At 44.0% G+C, this 21483-nt stretch overlaps 1 protein-coding gene across 6 annotated transcripts in view; it reads right to left on the bottom strand.

Moving 5' to 3' along the window:
- LOC146209926 (solute carrier family 41 member 1-like) overlaps positions 1-21483 on the bottom strand; it is a 246281-nt gene that overhangs the window by 137653 nt on the left and 87145 nt on the right. The window contains exon 2 of one of the 6 annotated variants that reach the window (XM_084605150.1): positions 5655-5726. The exons of the other annotated variants lie outside the window; for them this stretch is intronic. The gene's annotated coding sequence lies outside the window, so the exon portion shown is untranslated. The remainder of the gene's footprint in view (positions 1-5654; positions 5727-21483) is intronic. 6 annotated transcript variants of the gene reach the window in all.

Below are 21483 nucleotides of genomic sequence, written 5' to 3' on the forward strand. Positions count from 1 at the left end.
CACACACACACACACACACACACACACACACACACACACACACACACACACACACACACACACACACACACACACACACACACACACACACACACACACACACACACACACACACACACACACACACACACACACACACACACACACACACACACACACACACACACACACACACACACACACACACACACACACACACACACACACACACACACGCACGCACGCACGCACGCACGCACGCACGCACGCACGCACGCACGCACGCACGCACGCACGCACGCACGCACGCACGCACGCACGCACACACACACACACACACACACACACACACACACACACACACACACACACACACACACACACACACACACACACACACACATTGAACACTGTACGAGCAGGAAGAGCTTAAATACATATCAGAAACCTCACTCGGAAAAATTTCAACCAAAATATTATAATGCCTTCGAATTCGGGCATTCAGTCTTAAGTGCTGTGCCTAGTTCTTGTTGCATGAGGAAGAAAATTAAAACCAATGAAATAATATCAAGCGAAGTGAACCCATGAACCATGACATCAACGTGACATAGATGGTGGCAGGTGCACTTGTATATCGACCATGTAAGTACTTTCTGCAGTCACACATGTCGCCCGCAACCTTCACCGCTCCTATTGTTCCACATGGCAGTTTATGGTCTTCCTATAGCTGCTTTCTCGCCTTGAAGTGGCACCACCACCAGCCGCTTATCTTCTAGGTCCACAGTCAAATGCCGTTTGGAGCCATTCTGCGCTTTTAGTGTTTTGCGTGTTGCCACATTCAGCACCGTCTTCGTTTTTTTTTTTGCAGTGGGTAGCATGCCCGCAGTCGGCCGCGTTTGCTACTTGACGCGTCGTAGAGCATTTATCCCCTCTTATTTGGCATCTAAAGCCTCCAGAACGATATAAAGCTAATTGAAAACTGGTGCACATTGTGGTTGATGAAACTTAACACTAGGAAGTGCAGCTATATGCAAATTTTAAGGAAGAGCTCGAACTTGACATACCCTTACTGTTTGTTTTCTGAAGAGTTATCGCAAGCGGAATCTTATCGTTACCTTGGCATCACTATAATAGAAAACTCACTTGGGCAGACCATATCACAAAAATCACGGCCAACGCTTCACGTACACTTGGTTTTATTAGACGATCGCTTTCCACATCCCCTCCTAACATACGAAAATTGGCGTGTGGAACATTCCATGGTTCGCAGTAAGCTTGAATATGTATTTCGGGGCTCCTATCAGTCCTACCTAATTAACATTATTTAATCCATTCAGAACCGTGCAGCCCGCTTCATTTCGTCAACCTACGATTTTCATGCCAGCATAAGCTCAATCAAATCAATAATTGGACTCACTTCTCCAATTCTCAGACGCAAAGTTGCGCGCCTGTGTTTATTTCATAAGTTATATTTCAATTTCTCCTATCTTCGTAGTCCCCTCTTAACTCCTCTCATTCGTAAATCATGCCGTCTGTTTAATTCCAATAGAATCCACTAACGCTTTTAATAAGTCTTGCTTCCCGACCGCAATTGAAGAATGGAACCTGCTGCCAGTTACTAATGAGACATATATGGTTTAAAGCAATGTTGTTAAATTATCTTCTGGACTGACATGTTGTTTTTGCTTCACTTCATATTCATGTAATTTGTTTCTTGTACTGACCTTTTCTGTTACCCACTGTGTTCTCACCCTGCTGCCCGGACCTTCGCCAACGAATGTGATGCTCTTGGTACTAAGGCGATGTTTATAGCCCTTGTTCATTACTAGCGCGTTCTTTGCTTCTTTTTATGTTTTATGTTATCTTGTTGTATTTATATTGACCTTTGCTCTGTACCTATTTTAGTTTACGCTCCCCCCTTATGTAATACGCTCCCCCCTTAAGGGCTAATAAATGATGATGATGATTTCATTACCTTTGTTTAAAGTGTTTCGTCATATGTGTTTAGTCATGCCATTTGTTTCCTGATACCGGCAGGATTGAGAGTGATGAACACATGCGTGGTCAGGGTTTAAATACGTCTATTTTTCTTCCAATAACAGTTGGTAGTGTGCGCATTTGGTGTCCTTTTCTTTCTTGTGTCGTCTTCTCTGCACCGTAGCGGCTCTCATTCGCCCCACAGGCTTTCATTATTCCACAGACCTTATCGAATACGTTGGGGTATGCACTGACTGCACCTCCCTATCTCAACACACCGCGGTTGACAATAACCGAATAGTAGTAGTCCTGCATATTGGATAATGTGTCTGCGAAACCAAAATCTGTTCTAACCAAGCGCATTGGAGAGTAGTGTGCGGAATGAATACAACGCAGTCATCCTTGTTGGAGAGCCTTGATTCGGTCTAACTCAACCTGCTCGCCTTGCTTTCATGCGGAAATATAGGGCGCAGCTGCGAAGGAAGCACTGGATAAAACATTACGCGCGTCACTTCGATGACTTTTATTTCATTCCCACGCGTGAATGTTTGTGACTGCGGGCAACCAAAATGGGGGCGTCAGTTTCAGCCGCTTGACTGAAGCCTTTATTGGACTGGACGAAGAGAAGGGTGTATAATGCTTGTGATGTCTCTTGTCTCTTCCGTCCTTTTTTTTTTTCTTTTTTTTTTTGCCGTGATTTATTTATTATGCCTAGAGTGCTCGAACTGGATGGGACTGGAAAAGTCTAATCTGCTGGCCTGCAGGATCGGCAACCTTTTAGCTTACATGCGAATAGAAGCGAGTTCCACAACAAAACGTTCACCCCCACTTGACGGGTACTTTTCAAGGAAGGTTAAGAAAACAGCCCAAAAATTATGGATATAGCCAGTGCTATGTTGGGCTGTACCGTCCTTGTTCTTTTTTTTTTTTTTTTGCGCTGTTTGCTTTAACTTCCTTCAATGCATCAACTAGCCCGCCAAATTGGCCTCTTATTTTTCAAGTTTTCCAAGAATATGATTAAGTCGGCTTCTTTATTATACCTTTTCATTTCGGACATTGTAGTATATCAATCCAGAAAAGCGAATATACAAACTGGTTAACAAAACGGTTGAAAGAATTCATCCAATTTTTTCCGGTTTCCACTTGAAGTGTTGAAAAAATATATATTTGCAATTATTCTTTGTCACCGCTTGCAAGCTGCTCCTGAAGCCTTAGTAGGCTCGCGTCGAGACCGTTGTATTCGATGCCGCAGCACTCAGTTTCACTCCCGTACTTACACGTTCGGTACCTGAGCCAGTCGCAAGGGAAGATTTGCAAGTTGTACTCGGGTCACAATGCGGATGGCGCTTAATTGATGTGGGCCACTACGTTCTGCTCGGAAGTTAGGAGCAGGCTAACAATTCTGATCTATTGCTATGAGTCGTACGGCTGTATTTCAAATAGTCCACTACGAGGGAACCCTGCGACAGTGTGAAGTTGACGTCTTTTGTTCGCAGGCTTTGGAATTAGCGCATGTGGAGAATATAATTAGGAATTATCAATGAGCTAGATCAGCCAAAAAAGCGTACCAGGGAAAATTACGGACCTGCAAAGGGAGCCCGGAAGCTGCTCATTTAGGAGGCTGTTCCTTTCCTATTTACACTTACTACTACGTCCTGTAAAATAAATTTATCTCTTCTTACTGCAGCCGTCCTCTCCTTATTCCGCACTTCGGAGGAAAAAACAAAGAGTGTAGAGAACATACCGCCAACTACGAACACTTGTTGATCCGCGTTCAAAGGCAGCCTTTTCAGAGTTTTCGAGAATAAACGACGATAAACGAGATGAACGAAATAGTACAAGAATACTATTTTAGGATAATTTTTGGCACCTCTTCGTTCGCTAAAATCAGTCATAATTGTTTTGTATAACAATGTGAGAAAGACAATAACAAAAATAACATAAGCATGTTTGGCTGCTCCGCTGCCTAATAAGGTTAATACTTCATTTTGGTTACTCAAACAACGAACAGCTGCAACTATACTCAAACGTGGTGTCGGCTTGACCGTGCAGCCTATGTACATATAATTATACCGCCTGCTATTAAAAAAAATTGTTTTTAACGAAGCAATTGCAAAATGTGGACGCCCAGCAAATTGAGAAATCTAGTATTCCTGGAATCTCTAGAAGAGCGCCACGATAGACCGACGTGCTCAGGCGGCGTGCTTGGGCGTGCTTAGAATCTTTGTTCCGATAACAGTTCGTTTTGATTCGAGGATCATATGCGAGGCAGGAACAATGTAGCTGCTCTCTCTCGTATGTGTCATCCAGAATTTTGATGTGGTTGCTGGCGGTGGAGGGAGAGGGTATATTGAAATTGCATAACGTGACCAGGTTTTCTGAGACTGAGACGCTCGATAAATATAGTAGTCTCTCAATGCAATAGGCAAAAACGTAAAAGAAAACCGGTGGCTGTGGCCGGTGCATCAGGAAACGAGGCTGCTCGTCTCCTGCTACACAGCACCCAGCTTGAGACTTTGATATATGCCACGCAAACTCTAGAAGCACTAGGCTTGCACAGCTGGCAAAGATTAACCAGTACGCATTACTGGCCAACATGTCTCCTATCCTTGTCGCCCAAGAGCTAAAATGCAAAGTTTGGAAGCGATGCCGCAAGGTGTCGGACATTACAGCTGCTGCGTAGGAGTATTCCTACCTGACCTACGGTGCAGATAAGAGTCGTAGGATAAGAGGAGTGACAGACACAGGACTAAAGCGCTGCAATAGGTGCAGGAATATATCCTCTCCTAGTGGAACCAGCCTACTCTCCTAATGCATTAGGAGAGGGTATGAAGCATAAATGTCAAAATTTGACATCAGTTTCATCCATAAATGAAATGGGGACATTTTCGGATCACGAATGCCTCTGGATGAAGAACGTTAACGCGTGAAGGAGAGCATGTTTCAAATGCACTCAGGAAACCACTCAGTGCAAGCATTCTGAATGCGACACCTGCAGCAGGAACCTAAACGACGAACTCCCCGAATCAGAAGTTTCGGAACAACAAAATGAAGTATAAATTTTTATGGCACAATACATGCTTGTTTCTTTGGGAACATTTGCATCGGTGATATCAAGCGCACTGCAAGCCCACGTCGGTTCAGAAGTAAGAATTAATGACCCCTTAAACAGGATTTTAACAACGAGAAACAAAAAAAAAAAAACAATTAAAAAAAATCACAGACGCTTTGCTAGTCTTGTTCTTGTTTATAGACCAGGCGCTAAAATTGTTGTATGACGTATTAGAACCAACTTTTTTAACGGGTAAATCTTTTAAAGTATATTCGTGACTGTGCACAGAACAATTCTAAGCATGTGTTAAAATTGGCAGTTGTGCCTGTTGGTGTGTGCTAAAATACCTAAAATAGCGTCAGTGAAAGAGAACCACGCTTTCGTCCGTCAGACACAAAAATCAATTTTTATAAACAACCGCGTCCGTAGCACATTAGTACTGTTCATGAAGACCATCGGTGTGAAAGCATCTTTCCCTCTTTTTTTTTTATTTAAAACGCTACAATTTAATGAAGCAGCCAGGGCAGCTCTGTCCCATTATAAGTTCCAGCCCACATAATATCGGTCAATCAGTAGTATGACAGTTTAGCTGCTAGAAAGCCTCGAATTCGAAAGCGGAGATAAAACACCTTGAATGCACACTCACCCCTTTGTTGCTCCTACAAACGATGCTCCCAGCCGCGGGCAAGGTTAGTCGGCCACGACTCCCCGGAGTAAGCTTCGTGACAACACGGCGTAACCAGAAACGAGTAGTGAGTGGCACAGAGACGCCGAAGCGCAAACTAAAGTATCCCGCGGCATAACTGCCGTGGCAATGGTTTCCGAGCAGAGAGCGAGAGACCGCTTCCTCGTCTTACGCTCCACCGTGGTAACAAGTGCCCACGCAACAGCAAAGCAAAACTCCTGGTGAGAAACCGCCTCGCCCAACGTCGCTTTATTATTTTTCTTTTTTTTTTGGCCGGCTTTCGCTCTCTCCGAGAAGACCGCATTTCACGTCTCCGGACCAACCGGGCTCGATCGGTCGGAACAGGGCGCGGGGAAAGCCCCGCGCACAGCTAAGCGCTTCGGGCAGAAAAAAAGCGTGGAAGAATGTAATGCGACATCTTTTAATGCCTATTGTTACACTTCTCTAGCGTGTAATGCATCTTAATAACCACATGGCCGCCCGTAGACAAGGCGGATGTAGAGGCGCGGATGAAAGTAAACTGAGCGAGGCGTTACCTGCTGGCATTTTTCGCGCTACCTAACTGAAACTGCAAGTTGCTGTATGCGCACTTTTGTATTTACTCTTGTGCTCTTTTGCACGCTAAATCTACGTTGGTGTATTGAGCGATGTTGGGATAGTAATGGCAGCAGTAGTGCAAGAGAAGTACAAACTCTATGTTAAAAAAGAAAGAAAGTACCAACTGCCATAATGGGGGGAGAACAGGATTCAAAAATTGCAAGTAAGACGAAAAATTCCCAGATTAAATTTTTTTTCTTCTAAAGCACAGGAAGATGTCAATGTGCCGACATTCCTATATTAAGTCACTTTCTACGACACGGTCAACAAGGCATCATAAGTGATTGGAATGCTTTACCTATGTCTGCATTAAGCACCACAGATTCCAGTGAACAAATCGAAGATTAACGGCATCAGTATTATCGGGCAGGGCCCTCAAGGGCCTGCAGTATTATTTATTTGTTTTACAGGTACTGCCAGCCTTGTTATCAGGCCTTTGGCAGGAGTGGGCTGTTCAGGTGAAAAAAAGCAAGAACAGCAAACAAGATACTAGACAGGAAGAATAAATCATAATAAAAACACAGGAGAATATTTACATGACGAGGTCATTTGTCGAGGAGAGGCACATGTAAATATGGCTTGGGCGCAAGTGCGCAGAGGAATGAAGAAATAGTTGGGGAATCAAATGTGTCGGCGGGTAACGCATTCCATTCACAAATAGTACGCGAACTAAAAAGGTATTTTTAAATGCGTTAGTCCTGCACGAATAATCTATAACTTTTGTTGGTATGATATAAACGTGTGGAGAGGCGATTAGCTGGTAGAATATATAATCTATTATCTATTCCCAACTGATTATTATAGAGTGAATAGAAAATTTTCATCCTATCCCGGTACCGTCTGAATACAAGGCTTTCGAGTTCTGTAGCTTCTAGAGGGAGTGATGGGGATGTGCGCCAGCTGTAAGAGTGAAAAATGAACCTAGCCGATATTCTTTGCACTTTCTCAATTTTGGTGGTATTAGTTTGTGTATGTGGATCCCAGAAAATCGCGGCGTACTCTAGAATGGGTCGGATAAATGTTTTGTAGGCCAGAATTTTAATTTCAGGTGAAGTGATTCCTAACGTACGCCTTAAATAGCCAAGTTTCTACAATGTCTTATTGCAAATGTGTGTTATATGTTCATTCCACCTAAGGTCTGATGTAATTATTACTACGAAGGACTTATAGCTGGAAACGACCGATAAACACTGGTTGCTAATGTTTTACTCAAATGTTAGGGGTTCTTTTTGCGTGTTATCGTCATTGCAACGGTCTCTTTAAGGTTCTGTAAGTATTCTGTAAATAAAATAAATAAAAATAAATTACCGACGTTATAATGATGACCACAACTCCTCGCAGGTGAGAAAAAAAAGAATATAATAGAAAACAAATAAATTATACCACGGCTGTTTCGTCTGTCCAGAGAGCCGATAAAATACTTGTCCATAGAACACTAAGCTTCATCTTGAGGTAACAGCACAGAGCGTGGACGGGAGCACAAGATTAGAAGACGACACAACGAGCGCGGACTTTCAACAACGTTTCAACAACTGACTTTCAATGACTTCGCAGCATGCTCGGTGGATGTAAAAGATCTGTACTATTCGATTCCCCAAGATGATCTCCTCGAATGTGTGGAAGAGTGCATAGATACGTACGGTGCAATCACTTTCCAAAATACCTGCGTTGTGTCGACAGGTGAGTTCTTGGAGCTGCTTGCTGTCTATTTGAAGTCTACCCATGTCCTCTGGGAGGGTAACATGTACCTCCAAAAACGTGGCGTGTGCATAGGATCTTGTATTGCACCAATCCTTAGTGACTTGTACCTCGCCCAGAAAGACAGAATCCTTCTGAACGCCCTCACCGGTACAGACGTCCGCAAAGTGTTTAGGTACGTCGATGACTACCTTGTGCTCTGTGATGGCCGCGGTACGAACACCCAAGATGTAGCTCACGAAGTAGTGGCGTGCTTTACCCATGCTCTTCAGCCGCTCACGATCACCCACGAAGTCCCGGTACAGGGGTCTATGAGACTTCGAGATCTCAGACTTGATTTCGGTTTGGGGATGGTCTGCTGGGCTTATGAACTCAGAGGTGACAAGGCGCCCTTTCCACTCGGCTCATTCTAAACTTGTGAAAAGAGCCACTGCAAACCTTTGTTCGTCAAATGCTCTAAAGACGTCATGTATTCACACTATGGAGGACAGTTTTCGTCGCCAGGTTGACCGCCTTACAGGAGCTGGGTACCCATCACATTTGCTTGTTTCTGTTGCGGAACGTTTGAATAAGAAGTTAAGACTCGAGAGTGTCGGTGCCCAACTAGGTCACGAGAACATGGAGACAACGAACAAGCGCAGGATTGTGGCCATACCGTATGTGCACATTTCACATCGCTTAAAAAAGATCGGCCGCAGAGCAGGCGTTAATGTAGCGCTTACTGCTCCTAGAAATTTGAAAAGCCTTTCCCGACGTGTAAACGCCGATGGGTCGCAAAAGCAGAGGGGGTGCCCAACAAACTACCAGAGTCAATTTGTGGAATGCGCGGAAGGCGTTGCTTATTCCATACCCTTGAAGTGCGGGAAGGAACACGTAGGACAGACTGGAAGATGCACAAATGACAGGCTGAAAGAACACAAAAACAGCGTCGAACAAGAAAGCAGGCATTTGGGGATTCATGTAAGATACTGCGTGTCGAAAACTTGCTCCTTGCAATTCACACAATGTAAAGTGGTAGCAAAACATAATGAGCAGCTGGTTCGTGAGATAATTGAAGCCGCTGAGATAGTCAGACTGCGGGAACGATGTGTAAGCAAACCTTCCCTACTGCTAACACAAAAAGAAATCGAGCTGCTAAATGTGCAATCTTTTCTGTGAGTGTTCAGAAGTGAGCGTACCACGCTGTGTGCAAGAGAAGGTTATGCGGCACGTGTAGTGTTTTGATTATAACTATGCTGAGATGTGCAAGTCACTTGTACGTGATGTGTGGCGTAAGGGTATAAGAAGTTGTGGCTTTTCCAAAATAAACGTTGTTGAAAGTCAGCGCTTGTTGTGTCATCTTCTAATCTTGTGCTCCCGTACACGTTCCGCGCTGTTACCTCAAGATGCATAATCAACAAGCCCAAGCTGCTATTCCGACTAAACTTCAGCCACAAGTTAGCGCACTGTTGTGATGCGGGTCGCACACATGCACTTCCTTAGTGCGCCTCCATCGGAAGCTAGTAGCGAAATTGTGAGAGCTCCAGTTCAATTCAAATTTGTTTGTTGATTGAAAGATTAAATTGAAACGTACTTTTGCCCGTTGACAATTATTGCTGCCGGAATCCTCACTGCACTGAATGCCTTGTGCCCCCTTCATTCATATTTGTGCGCGTAGATCCTGCACCAGCCTCTGGCTTTGCATTTGCTAAACATTGCATATTTTAACGCAGTAGTTACCAATGACGTTAAAAAAAAAGAACTGAAATTTATTCGTTATTGTGGGGATGAAACAATGTTACTGAAAACATAACCAACAGCTGCCGTAGTCGCCCACACAAGATGAAAAATGAGGTCAGGAAAAAAAACCTTCTTTGCTCCTACTGACTGTCTGGTAAAAAAAATTCATTCATAATAATTATTAGTGCAAGAGCTCGACGAGAAAGGTAGCCAAGCACATATCGTTTACCACCTATTTTATGAAGGCGCTGCCCACTTGAATGGGAAAAATTGAGACTCGTTACTAGTCACTCGTGACATGAGCATGGACAGTAGAAAGGTAGGCTCAAAACTAATGCGCACGAAATTAAAGCGAAAGTGAAGAGTAAGAGAAAGGGTTCTGTCAAGGTATGTAGTGAAATATAAATTCGTAGTATAAGAAATCTGGTAAAAGTAGCTCCTGCGGGTTTTGACGGCGGCAGTGCGAATGCAGCCAGAATAAGACTGCTCTTGAGCGCATTCTCGAGTCATCAACGACTACTTTACATTATCTTCCAAGCGGCAAGTATGCAATGCTAAACCTGACAACTGAATATTGGAAAGGAGCGCACACTGTACTCCGTTTCACGAGTTGTTTGCTGTACTACGAAGGGCAAATGCCATCTCGGCCAGTCGGGATGACGCGCACTACACAATTATGCTCCTTACGTTCCTGTGCTGTCCTCGGCCACAGGGGCTTGCAAGCGCAGTCATGCAGTGACCACCACCCTGATCAGTCCACATCGCCTTTACCGTTGGAAGTCATGCGAACAACTCATGAAACGGAGTATTGAGAATAAATTCACCTCGAAGATATCCTAGCGGAAAAAATTAAGAGGGGTTCACATGAAGTCTCCTTCCGTTCGGAAACGCGAATGCATTGCGAGTTCTGGACCTAGTTTCGCCATGAGCTCGTTCTGCGTATCCTTGCTTTCTGATGAGTACAGGTTTACTTTACTTACTTTCTTTCTTTCAGTTTTCTAAAATCTGTTCTTAGTTTTCATTATGTGCATTTTCAATTTCAAATTTTTATTTTCATGTTGTTGCTGCTATTATCGTGTTTCTTAGCGCCTTCCGGCTTCTTTACGCAAGATAAGGAGAATTATGGACCCATTCTTAGGAAGTCGGCGCAAAGTAGCGGTTTGTGCGCTCGGCTGCAGAAACGAAGGATGATGGTTCGAGTCATGGCGTGGACATTATTCATTTATTTTTCTTATTTAAGCCTTATCGACGTTTTGCACACATCTCGTGATCAGAGATCCTGTCCAAACTTCCTTCCCACGTCACTCATAAGCCAAGCAATGGTTTGCAATTATACAGGTTTGCAAATCAATCAATCAATCAATCAATCAATCAATCAATCAATCAATCAATCAATCAATCAATCAATCAATCAATCAATCAATCAATCAATCAATCAATCCTGTAATTTCTTTGAAAAGAAAGAGTACGGGACTAAAAGCACAGAGAGCTTGACAAGGTACCGACCCCTTACAAGTCAACAAACAGCAAGATGACGGCCAGTCATACATCAAATTTACAAACATAGATAAGTAGAAAAGAGTATGGAACGATTAACACGCACTGCAAGTGGCAAACGCAAGGAAACAAACATACCAAAATGCCGCTACAAATAATTAAAAGTAAAATAGAAGCTGTCAATAAGAACGCGGACATTATAGAATCCTTATTGTGGTCCTACGAAAAAGCAAGTTGTCAAACGCGTTTGACGATATTGTTTTGGAATCCTCCCAGTTTAGTAAGTTTAGCAGTGAGGTTAGCATGTAATATAAAGCTTGTTAATCATATAGGATGCTTTAGGGGTGGGAATGGACCACATTTCTTTGTATCTGGATGATATCTCGCAGACTATATCTTTTGCGACGAGGGGGGGGGGGGCGGGCTTTGGCAATTTTTGGTACCACTAGACGTGATGTTGTGTGGGAAAAGGGTGAGGCTTGATTTTGGCACACGTGCTCGACTTCGTCGGAAGGAAAAGCGCATTGGAGACCATTGGAATATGCCCGCTCGGTAATGAACGAAGATAGGGCTGATGGGGAAGATAAATGAGTTCAATTCAAGACACAGTCGCCGTGACGCGAGTAGTGTGCACATGTACTTTAAATTAAATTGTAATATTAGAAGACTCTAGGAAAACATAATAGATCGCACCGTCTTAAAACAGCTGCTGCATCCATATGATTGGCATTACGTCAATAATTATAGATGAAAACTTTCATTACTCAAATATTAACAACCATTTTTAATTGTTACTTTATGACAATAAACTGGGTGCTGAAAAGGCAATGATTAAATTCTATGCGAGTAACGCAAACAAAAAGCAAGAAAGCGTATTTTTCCGCGTTAGAAATCGTCAGTGCAAAGCCTGGGAACAGCTTTGGATTTAGATTTGCACAGATGCTTATTCAAGTCGAAACAACGTAAGAGCTGTTTTGGTGTGCAGTCCGTAGTGCTGAACAGCACTGAAAAAGCTTTCTTCTCCTTAAGAATGTTTTGGTCATTTATTGGTAGTGATCGTATGCGAGTTTGGCAGTTGCTTGGTGTACACCACTTCAATCTTTTGACAATATAACGCGGATGTCGACTTTTCGCTATAGGTTAGTGCGCTATGATGGAGCCAGCCGGGAGACTCGGCAGAGTTGCTGCATGCGCACAAATGCCAGGACAGGGCCAGCTCTCGGCGAAACTGCTCTCAAGTGTAGCGAAGCCGCCAGGACAGCGATTCTGAAATCTGTAATGTCTTCTTACACCCGTCCTGAACAGCCCGAAGAGAACAGGCGAGACTTGCAGATGGCAGTTGGCTCAGCATTCCGCGATCGGATATCGATAAATTTCGTTCAGCTTCTTGTTCTTTATATGCAGACACCAGCAATCAAAGAAAGGCATCCTCTCGCTTCAACGAATGATAATCAAACAAAGAGAACGAACAAAACGAAGTGCTGCAAGATTAAAACTGAAAACCGCAGCAAGCTCGCCAACCTTAAACTTAGGGTATAAATGAGGAAATATAGAAAGAAATTGACGATTACAGTACTCAGTCATGCGAAATCTAAGAGAAGTTCCTGACGCCGCAGGAAACCTGGCGTCCTCGTCGTCAGCGCCATGACCTAGAAGCCCGCATTTGAACTGTCAGCAGTACAGTCCTATAGTCCTCAGTAAGATAGATAAGCAGATAATTATTATTGTACTTTTTAAAAAGGTGGTGGGAAGTGCCGTCATATCGTCATCATAGTCATCAGCTGTACTATACCCACTACAGGGTCTCTCTCATATTCGTCCAATTAACCCGTCCCTTTGCTTACATCAATCCGCTTGACCGCCGCAAGCTTCATAACCTCATCCGCCCACCTAAATTTTCGTCGCCTCCTGTTACGCTTGCCTTCTATTGGATTTTATTTTTCACCTTTAGCGACTATCTGTTATCCTCCCTTCTCATTAAATTCCATGCCCTTTTCTTCATCCTGATTTCGATTAGAACCTCACTAATGCGAGTTTGCTTTTTGATCTCCTCTGCACGCTGTCTATGTTTTAAAGTTACATTTATATTTTCCAATCCATAGATCTCTGAACCCTTTTCGTTAGCATCCACATTTCTGCGCCACAGGTGAGCATTGTCAAGATAAGCTGTAACAGCTAGCTGTTACATACTCTTGTCTTGGCGGCACAGACAACCTTCTATTTACTGCCTACGAGTACTTCCCAAATGCTCTCCATCCCATTTTTATTCTAGTTATTTCCCTTTCGCAGTCCGGATCTGTGGATCTCTCGTAGACATATTCGCCTGCGATTTCCAGTGCTTCGCCACCTACTGTTCTTTCATGAAGCTATGCAACATTATCTTCATCATCATCCTCAGGCGGTCTATTGTCACTGCAAGGCGAAGGCCTCTCCCGTTTTCCTCCAAATAACCCAGTTCTGTGCTAGCTGCCTCCACTTGACACCTGCGAACTTCTTATCTGCCGCCGCCTGCTATGCTTTTCTTCCCTTGAAATCGAATTGGTTACTCCTAGAGACCATTGATTAACCTCTCCTCGACCTACATGTACTGCTCATGCCCATTTCTTCTTGATTTTCACTAAAATGCCAGTAACTGCCAGTAACTGTAGTTATTTATCGGACCCGCTCTGCACGTTTCCTATCTTTTGAAGTTACATGTACTATTTTCCGTTCCACAGCCCTCTGGGTTGTCTTCAACTTAATTAGAACCCTTTTCGTTGCCTCCACGTTTCAGCCCCATAGGTGAGTACAGGTAAGAGCTATTGTACACTTTTCTCTTGAGCGATACCAGTAACCTGCTAGTCACAATGTGCGAGTACCTTCCAAATGCGCTCCATCCCAATTCTCGCAGTTATCTCCCTTTCGTGGTCCGGATCTGCGGTTACTATCTGTCCTAAGTAAACATATTCGCCTACTACTTTCAGTGCTTCGCTGCCTAACTTAAACTGTTGCTACTTTACCAGGCTTTTCAACATTAGCTTAGTGTTTAGGCCTACCTTCCTGCTTTGCTTGTCTAGGCCATTAATCATTCTTTGAAATTCGTGCGCTGAGTTACGTAGCAAAAGGTAGTCTCCATTAACCTTCATTTTAACGGTTACCAGTCCAGTTCTTTGAATACTTCCTTTAAGCAAGCAGTGGGCAGTACGGCGGGGGTAGGGGGGGGGGGTAATAATTTGTGATACCTGTTGTACCCCCACAATGCCCTACGCTTCATTATCCCTCTTCGCCCTTTTGCCTTATGTGTATGCTCATGGTTTTCATAGTATATCAATCCTTCATTTTACCCATACATCGATATATTGATATTCTGCCATTCTTGGTTGTTAATGGCCTTGTATATTAGGTGCCTGATCAGTTAAGCCATTGAAAGTCATCAGACCCAACTTAACTGCGCTAAAGCTGAGGCCTAGAGCGTCACCTTTGTCTCCACAATATTTAAATGGAGTCTGCAAGTCTGCCTGGATATCTGCTAACTGCGCATTATCGTCTGAATACATTAAGCTGGTGAGGCACTGATGTACGATCTTTTCTCCTAATCTGTATGACAGGTTAAAACCTAAATTACTTTCCTATAGCCTGCGTTCCATATTTATCATATAAAGCATGAACAGCAGCTGTGATAGAAGACAGCCTTGTCTGAGTCATTTGCATACCATGACAGCGTGAGTACTTCTCTTTGAATCATCCTTTGACGGAATCATCCTCTGCAGTTCGTCACCTGAGCTACTCAACTCGGCAATGTCATCAAAGAATCGCAGATTACAGAGGTATTATCAATTAACTCTGATTCCAAACACATACTAATGCATATCTTTGAATACTTACTCGTTACAAACGGTGAATAGTGGTGTAAACATAGGACAATACACGAAATGTACAAAAGAAAACGTTGAAGTGCTTCAAACATTTTCAAAGGTCTCAGAATTGAGCTCCCGACTATAAGCCTTAAATATGCACCCTCTGATCCTTGATCGCAGTGGTCGGTGTACGTGAAAATTAATTTAATTGCTCCTTTTTCTTTCCATTTTCTGCATTTTCTGCTCTTCCCACACGCAGGGCAGCCTACTGGGCATCGCCTATTAACCTCCCTGCCTTTGTGTTCTTCTATTTCTCTCTCTTTCCCTTTAGGACACGCAGGCACGTTCATGTGGCTTAGTTAAAGTACGCTTTATATCTGGGGTAGGCAACCAACGCTATTGCCCCATACTCTCAAACGGGGAGCTCAAGTGTCCGATATTAGCGAACTAATGCCCACACGATAGTACAGAAGAACTCTAGAATATATGCGTGAAGAGTATTCTGTGAGGAAGTAGAAGTTTCGCTTGTCGTCTTGATAAGACAAGTCGTACACCAAGAAGTACGCAACACACAATATCAGGAAGACTTCATTTTTAACGATGTATTCATGGACAATTCTTCCATGACAGAAAAATATTATGAATTGGGGCAGTTGTTGCTAGTTTATGGCGACATATTTGCTATGGCTTAACGCGGCTAAAGGCGGTTATGCAAACGAAATGTTGCTTATGCTTGGTTATGATTCCTGCTGAACCAGGTTATACTCAAATAGATAACATAGTTTACAGTGTGGAAGCCCTGTTAAGCGTGGCGACACGGTTTGCTGTGGTTTAACTTCTCCGTGGGTGCCTGCGATCGCAAAAAAAGAAAGAAAAAAAAAGAGCCAGGTCTAGACAAGACAGAGAGAGATTTCAATGTTAACACATGTTTGCCTGGTGGTGAGCCTAGCATGCTACTCCTGATGAGGGTGACAAAGAGAGGGAGAAGGGAAAAATGAATGGAAAAAAAAAATCTGTGTCACTCACTTTCACACACACATAATCCCACAGAGAGGAGGTTCAAAGCGTCTCGATCAACCCTTTATTCGAGAAAAGATAGTAAGGCCTCCGTAGCTCGCACAGCCGAAGACCCATCGCACACAGGACCTATGACAAGTTCAAGGAGCAAGGTTGTGTCTTTAACGAAGTCTAAACTATTACGTAGTGTCCTGCGATATGCAGTATACATTTGGCAGGAGGTTACCAAATGTTCGAAATCTTCACACACATCACATGTAGAGCAAAGAGGGCTGCTGGCTATACCTATTTTATGCAAGTAGTTTGTGTATGACACATTCAAGCGGATTCGGTGTAGGCAGTTACGATGGCATCTGCTAAAATTCGAAAGACGCAAGTGAGATCTATTCAATGTATAGGTTGGTCACAACATAGAGAACGCTGCAATCGGCATGATTCAGTGGCTAAAAGTCTTGTACTAGTTTTGCAGCGCCGCCGGCGTAGTCATTGCCCGCGATTCCTCAAGACGAGATGAAGATGTCGAAGGCATTTTGAAGGGGGAGGTACGATGCGAGCTAGAAGCGGTGATGGTGAAGCGAAAGGGTAGGCAGAGGACTGGAAAGCTGTGTGACATTGTGTTAGGAACTGTTGTAAATTTGCGAAGGTATGTGGCAAACGTTTGTCATGTGTGTTAAAAAGAAGCAGTAGCAGTGGGTGTGGGAAGTAGAAGAAGAAGCGAAGCAGGAGCCGAAGAATTTCGCGCGAATGCTTTCCACTAACCATTCGAGTTCTCTCCTTCAGAGCTAGCGTTAAGGAATATGCCTTGAAACCAGTTTGGGATTTTATTCATGATTACATAATTTCAACAGGTAGATTTCTATGCTAGGTACGATTTCATTATCTTTTCTTTTCCTTTTTTATTTTTTTCCAAATTCTAGTTAAAAATCTATATTCATTTTAATACTACAGTCTTTGAACATAAATATTTACAATCTACAATGCACAATGGCCACTCTCCCGCCGTGGGTATGTGCCGTTTTGTCTCAGGTCATCATCATCATCATCAATGCAGCACCAGCAGCAGCAACAGCGAAGGACGGTGAAGCGTGAATCGGCTACGTATTGAGCGGCTGGTCCTCTTTTTCTATTTTCCCCTGCCCATTCGCGCCTTTTATGGTATTGATAACGCTCGCAGGAAGATTGTAACTGTAAAGTGATGTCTACGCAGTCTCCCGGCCAGAGGCGCTCCCCTTGGTCGGCTTTCATTATGCATCACGATCTACCTCTGGAAGAATTCCAACGATCTGGCGTTCGAAACATTCCTGTAGCGCTGGTACCCACGGATGGCGGATTTATCAAAATGACTAACCCTGAGACTGTTCGAGCTGCTCTCCAGGCAGCCTCTTCCCTGTACGACTCGATTACAGAAGTGAGGCAGTTTGCTTTAAGGATCTGCTTAAATGCAATTCATTTGGATCGCTTCAGGTGAAAAGCTTTATCCCCTCTCATCTTGCATGCACAAAAGGATTGGTCCGAGAAGTAGACTCTTCTTTAAGTCCAGCTGAGACCCTCGACCTTCTTTCGGCGGCTGGTGTGGTAGCGGTGTATCGTTGCAGCCGGGAGGTTAATAATACACGGGTACCAACAGAGTCAGTGATTGCCACATTTGCGGGAACTTCATGCCCGTCAGAGCATGTCCATTGATCTTTCGTGTGGATCCTCTTGAATCTAAGCCACTGCAGTGCAATAATTGCTTGCGATATGGTCACAGTGCTCATGGTTGTAAGTCCTCCGCGCGGTGTTGCAAATGTGGCGATGGTTATCATTCGTCATGATGTCCACAATAAAACGACAAATGCTGCTTTGCGGTGGAGCCCATGCTGCAAACTCCTTGGAGTGTTCATCTCGAAAACAGGAGCTTCAAATTCTAGAAGTAATAGACAGAAAACGCTGTTCGCGTCGTGACGCTGTAACAGAAGTTAAAGAGCGATTGCACGGTTATGCAGGTGTGTCAGCCTGATCAGGTGTGCCTCTGGATGCATCAATCTCAAAGGCGATAATGTCTGCAGTGGAAGTCTCAATGACTAAAATGGTGGACCGAATAGTTGATACTGTCAAATATTGTTTTTCTAACGTTCTGGCAGTTCAGCTAACGCAAGCCCTGCAATCAGGAACAGCCTCTTTCATAGCAAATATGCCCTCTGAAAGCTCTCAACTGCTTGAAAGCACTACTGTTGCTTCGCCTCACAGGACTACTCCTCCAGATGAGGATGGAGACATTAATGACGCAGAGATGGTGGAATCAGAGGTAAGAATTCTAAAATGGTGTGGGTCTCCCATGTTCAACCATTCTTCTCCGCGGTCTCAACCAAAATCAAAGAAACATCAGCATGCATCAAAGCAAAAGGAGAATATTTTGGGGCAGGCAGTTGCGGCTGCCCACATTTCGAAATCATAGAGGCACTAAAAGTTATCCTGTGGAACTGTCGTTCAATTCTAAGAGCTTCAACAGATTTAGTTTACATTTATTCTCAGTGTAATCCACATATAATTATTTTGCAAGAAGCTTGGCTAACAGCCGATAAGCATTTCTATTTACAAAACTGTCATTCATTCTGACAAGATCGCCAATCAAAAGGAGGATATTTAATTATATTTGTCTGTACAACATTCTGTCACAGGGCTAAGATTTATTTCCAGCTATCTTCTCTAGATTGTGAGTTATTGGCCCTAGACTCTGACATTCCAGGGCGCTGTCCGTTTTCCTTAGTGAATGCTTACTTCCCTAGCGGTGTAGAACATAGAAAACCTCACGATCTGCTAATAATTGCTGGAACACAGTTCTTCTGGCTGCTGACTTTAATTCGCATCATGTGTCATGGGGCTACAAGACAGATAGTTGCGGCAAGTGTCTTTGGGATTGGGTAACACATAACTTTTCCTGTAGAAATTCGGGTTCGGCCACTTTCATAAGAAAACAAACTAAACCTGTGTTAGATTTAATTTTTACCTCTCCCAGCCTTTTGACTACCTGCATCTAAATTATTCCTGGAATGCAAAATTATGTCAGTCACGGCAACTTGAGATTTCTCTAACAAGGCTGCGATGCCATATCCCACCTTTAAATTTCTATCTTCACAGGTCTGGTTTGGCACTTTCTCTAGTCTGCGCATTTTGCGGTTAGCAGGAATCATTAGATGACTTTTTATTGTTGTGTCGCCGCTTCACTGCGTCGAGAAGACAGTTGATGGAAAACCATTGCAACAGCTTGGCCTCAGTTTAAGTAGCCTGATATTGTTATCATTGGGCGCCACTATCCTTGGGCACAGTCACAGGTCTGTTTTCACCGCCATGCAAAATTTTGTACTGGAAGCAAACCGTTTGCCTTGCTAAATATTTAAACATCACTTTTTCTACAATTACAGTGCCAATCTCCCGTATGTGTTACCACTTTTCATTTTATATTTCATTTATTTCCCTTTTTGTTTCCTTTCCTCTACTCCTAATTCACTTTTCTTTTTTTTTATGCGAGTATACTTCTAAACTTTTCTTTGCTACCCGCTTCTTGGCCGATTCCCCTCTGTGGGTATGTGCCATATATTATTTGGTCAACAACAGCAACAACCGAACGAAGAACCGAATACGAAGGTTTTCACTGCTGCCTGACCCACTGCGGCTTGGTCCACTGCCTGTCTTGGAGTCTTGTGGTTGTGAACTGGTGATGCCGTACCGCAAGTGGGGAATTTAAATAAGACCTTAAGACACAGGATTTTCTGGATACCGGCACACACCGGGATGGAGGGTAACTCGAGGGTAGACAGCCTAGTTCGCGAGATCACGAACCGAGCAGGGCAGTCAGAAGCCTTGGAGGACCCCATAACGGTGGAACCAACGTATACAGAAATACTAAACTGCCACAGAGGGCGGAGATTCAAATACCCACCACCCCCCACATCATTACCGCAGCACGAGGCGGTCTGCTGGCGGAGACTGCAAGCAGGGACATTCCACAATCTATACATACTACACAAGATGTTCCCTACACAATACAGGAACACAGGTCCGTGGTGCGGGGCAACCCCCCCACTATACCACATCACATGGGAATGCGAACGAAACAGAGCCTTCCACAAACTAAATAACCCGAGTGCGGAACAATGGGAGGGTCTGCTGACCAGCAGCGAGCTCACGGCCCAAAGGGCACTGGTGCGGCACGCCTGCGAAGCAGCAAGACTCAGCGGTGCCCTGGAATAGGGGCGCCGACCTTGTGAAGAGGCCGAAGATACGAAGACATCGACCCGCCGCTAAACCCAGAAACTTTTTAGAGCAATAAATGTTTTCTCTCTCTCTCTCTCTCTCTCTCGACAGGTCTCCCCCCTTATGGTTTAGGTTTCATGCCTATAGCTAGGTCTTCCCCGGGCTCAGGTCGGGTAAACTGTTTCGCCAGTTTGCCGGCTGATAACATACCACTAAAATGTTTTCTTGCAATGGTGTCAAGCATATCACGGTGGCACTTATACTTGTAGGAGATGGCGTAATTAAAATAAAAAAATCCTCGCCTAATCCGAGATCAACTGAAAGCTGCAACGAGCCGATACCTGCAGATTTCACATTTGGTAAAATAGGTCTGTTATGCAAATTTGATCACTTGGACTGCGTTGCTGACTTACTGCATTGCACTACATTTGTCTCATTGCCTGTGAAGGCATTTATTCCAGAACAGCTTGCATGCGTTAAGGAAATAATCCGCGGGGTTGATTCTTCCTATACGCTAGCAGAGATTCTTGAGGACCGTCATGAGGCCGGTGTTTGTTTACCGCTGTAGCAGAGATGCAGAAGGCTCACGCGTACCAACGCAGTCAGTACTTGCCTCATTTGCAGGGTCCTCTTGCTCATGTGAAATTAATGTTTGGCCAATTATATACAGTGTTAACACAGTGTTACAGTGTTCCATCCTCAGCCATTACAATGTAAACATTGCTGGCGTTTTGGACCCAGTGCCAAAGCTTGCAAGGCGGCAATGCGCTGCCGCGTTTGCAGCGGTGATCACGCTTCGGATCACTGCACTTCTGAGTCTATTACCTGCTCTCATTGTCAATGCAGTCACACAGCGGATGATCCCACTTGTCCAAAGAGGGCCGATGAGCAGAGTGTCCTAGACATTATTCAACGCGACAGATGTTCGCGCGCAGATGCTTATGCCCTGGTAGCGAAAAGACAGAGTGCATACGCAAATGCTGTCCGCACCTAATATCCCGATGTGGAAGCAAGTTTAATGAAGTCGGTTGTTGCTGCAAGTAGAGAATACTGTTGCTGGGGTACTTGATCGCCTAATTAATGCATTCAGCTATGCTTTGCAACAAATAATTTCAGAGCAGGCTGCATCATCGTCAACAAGTACTCTAACCCCGTCTACCTGCTATATTTCCTCTACAGCAATTAATGAA

This window comes from Amblyomma maculatum, chromosome 1 (genome assembly GCF_055883805.1).
Source record: "Amblyomma maculatum isolate TAMU_Amacu chromosome 1, ASM5588380v1, whole genome shotgun sequence".
Classification (NCBI taxonomy): Eukaryota; Metazoa; Arthropoda; class Arachnida; order Ixodida; family Ixodidae; genus Amblyomma; species Amblyomma maculatum.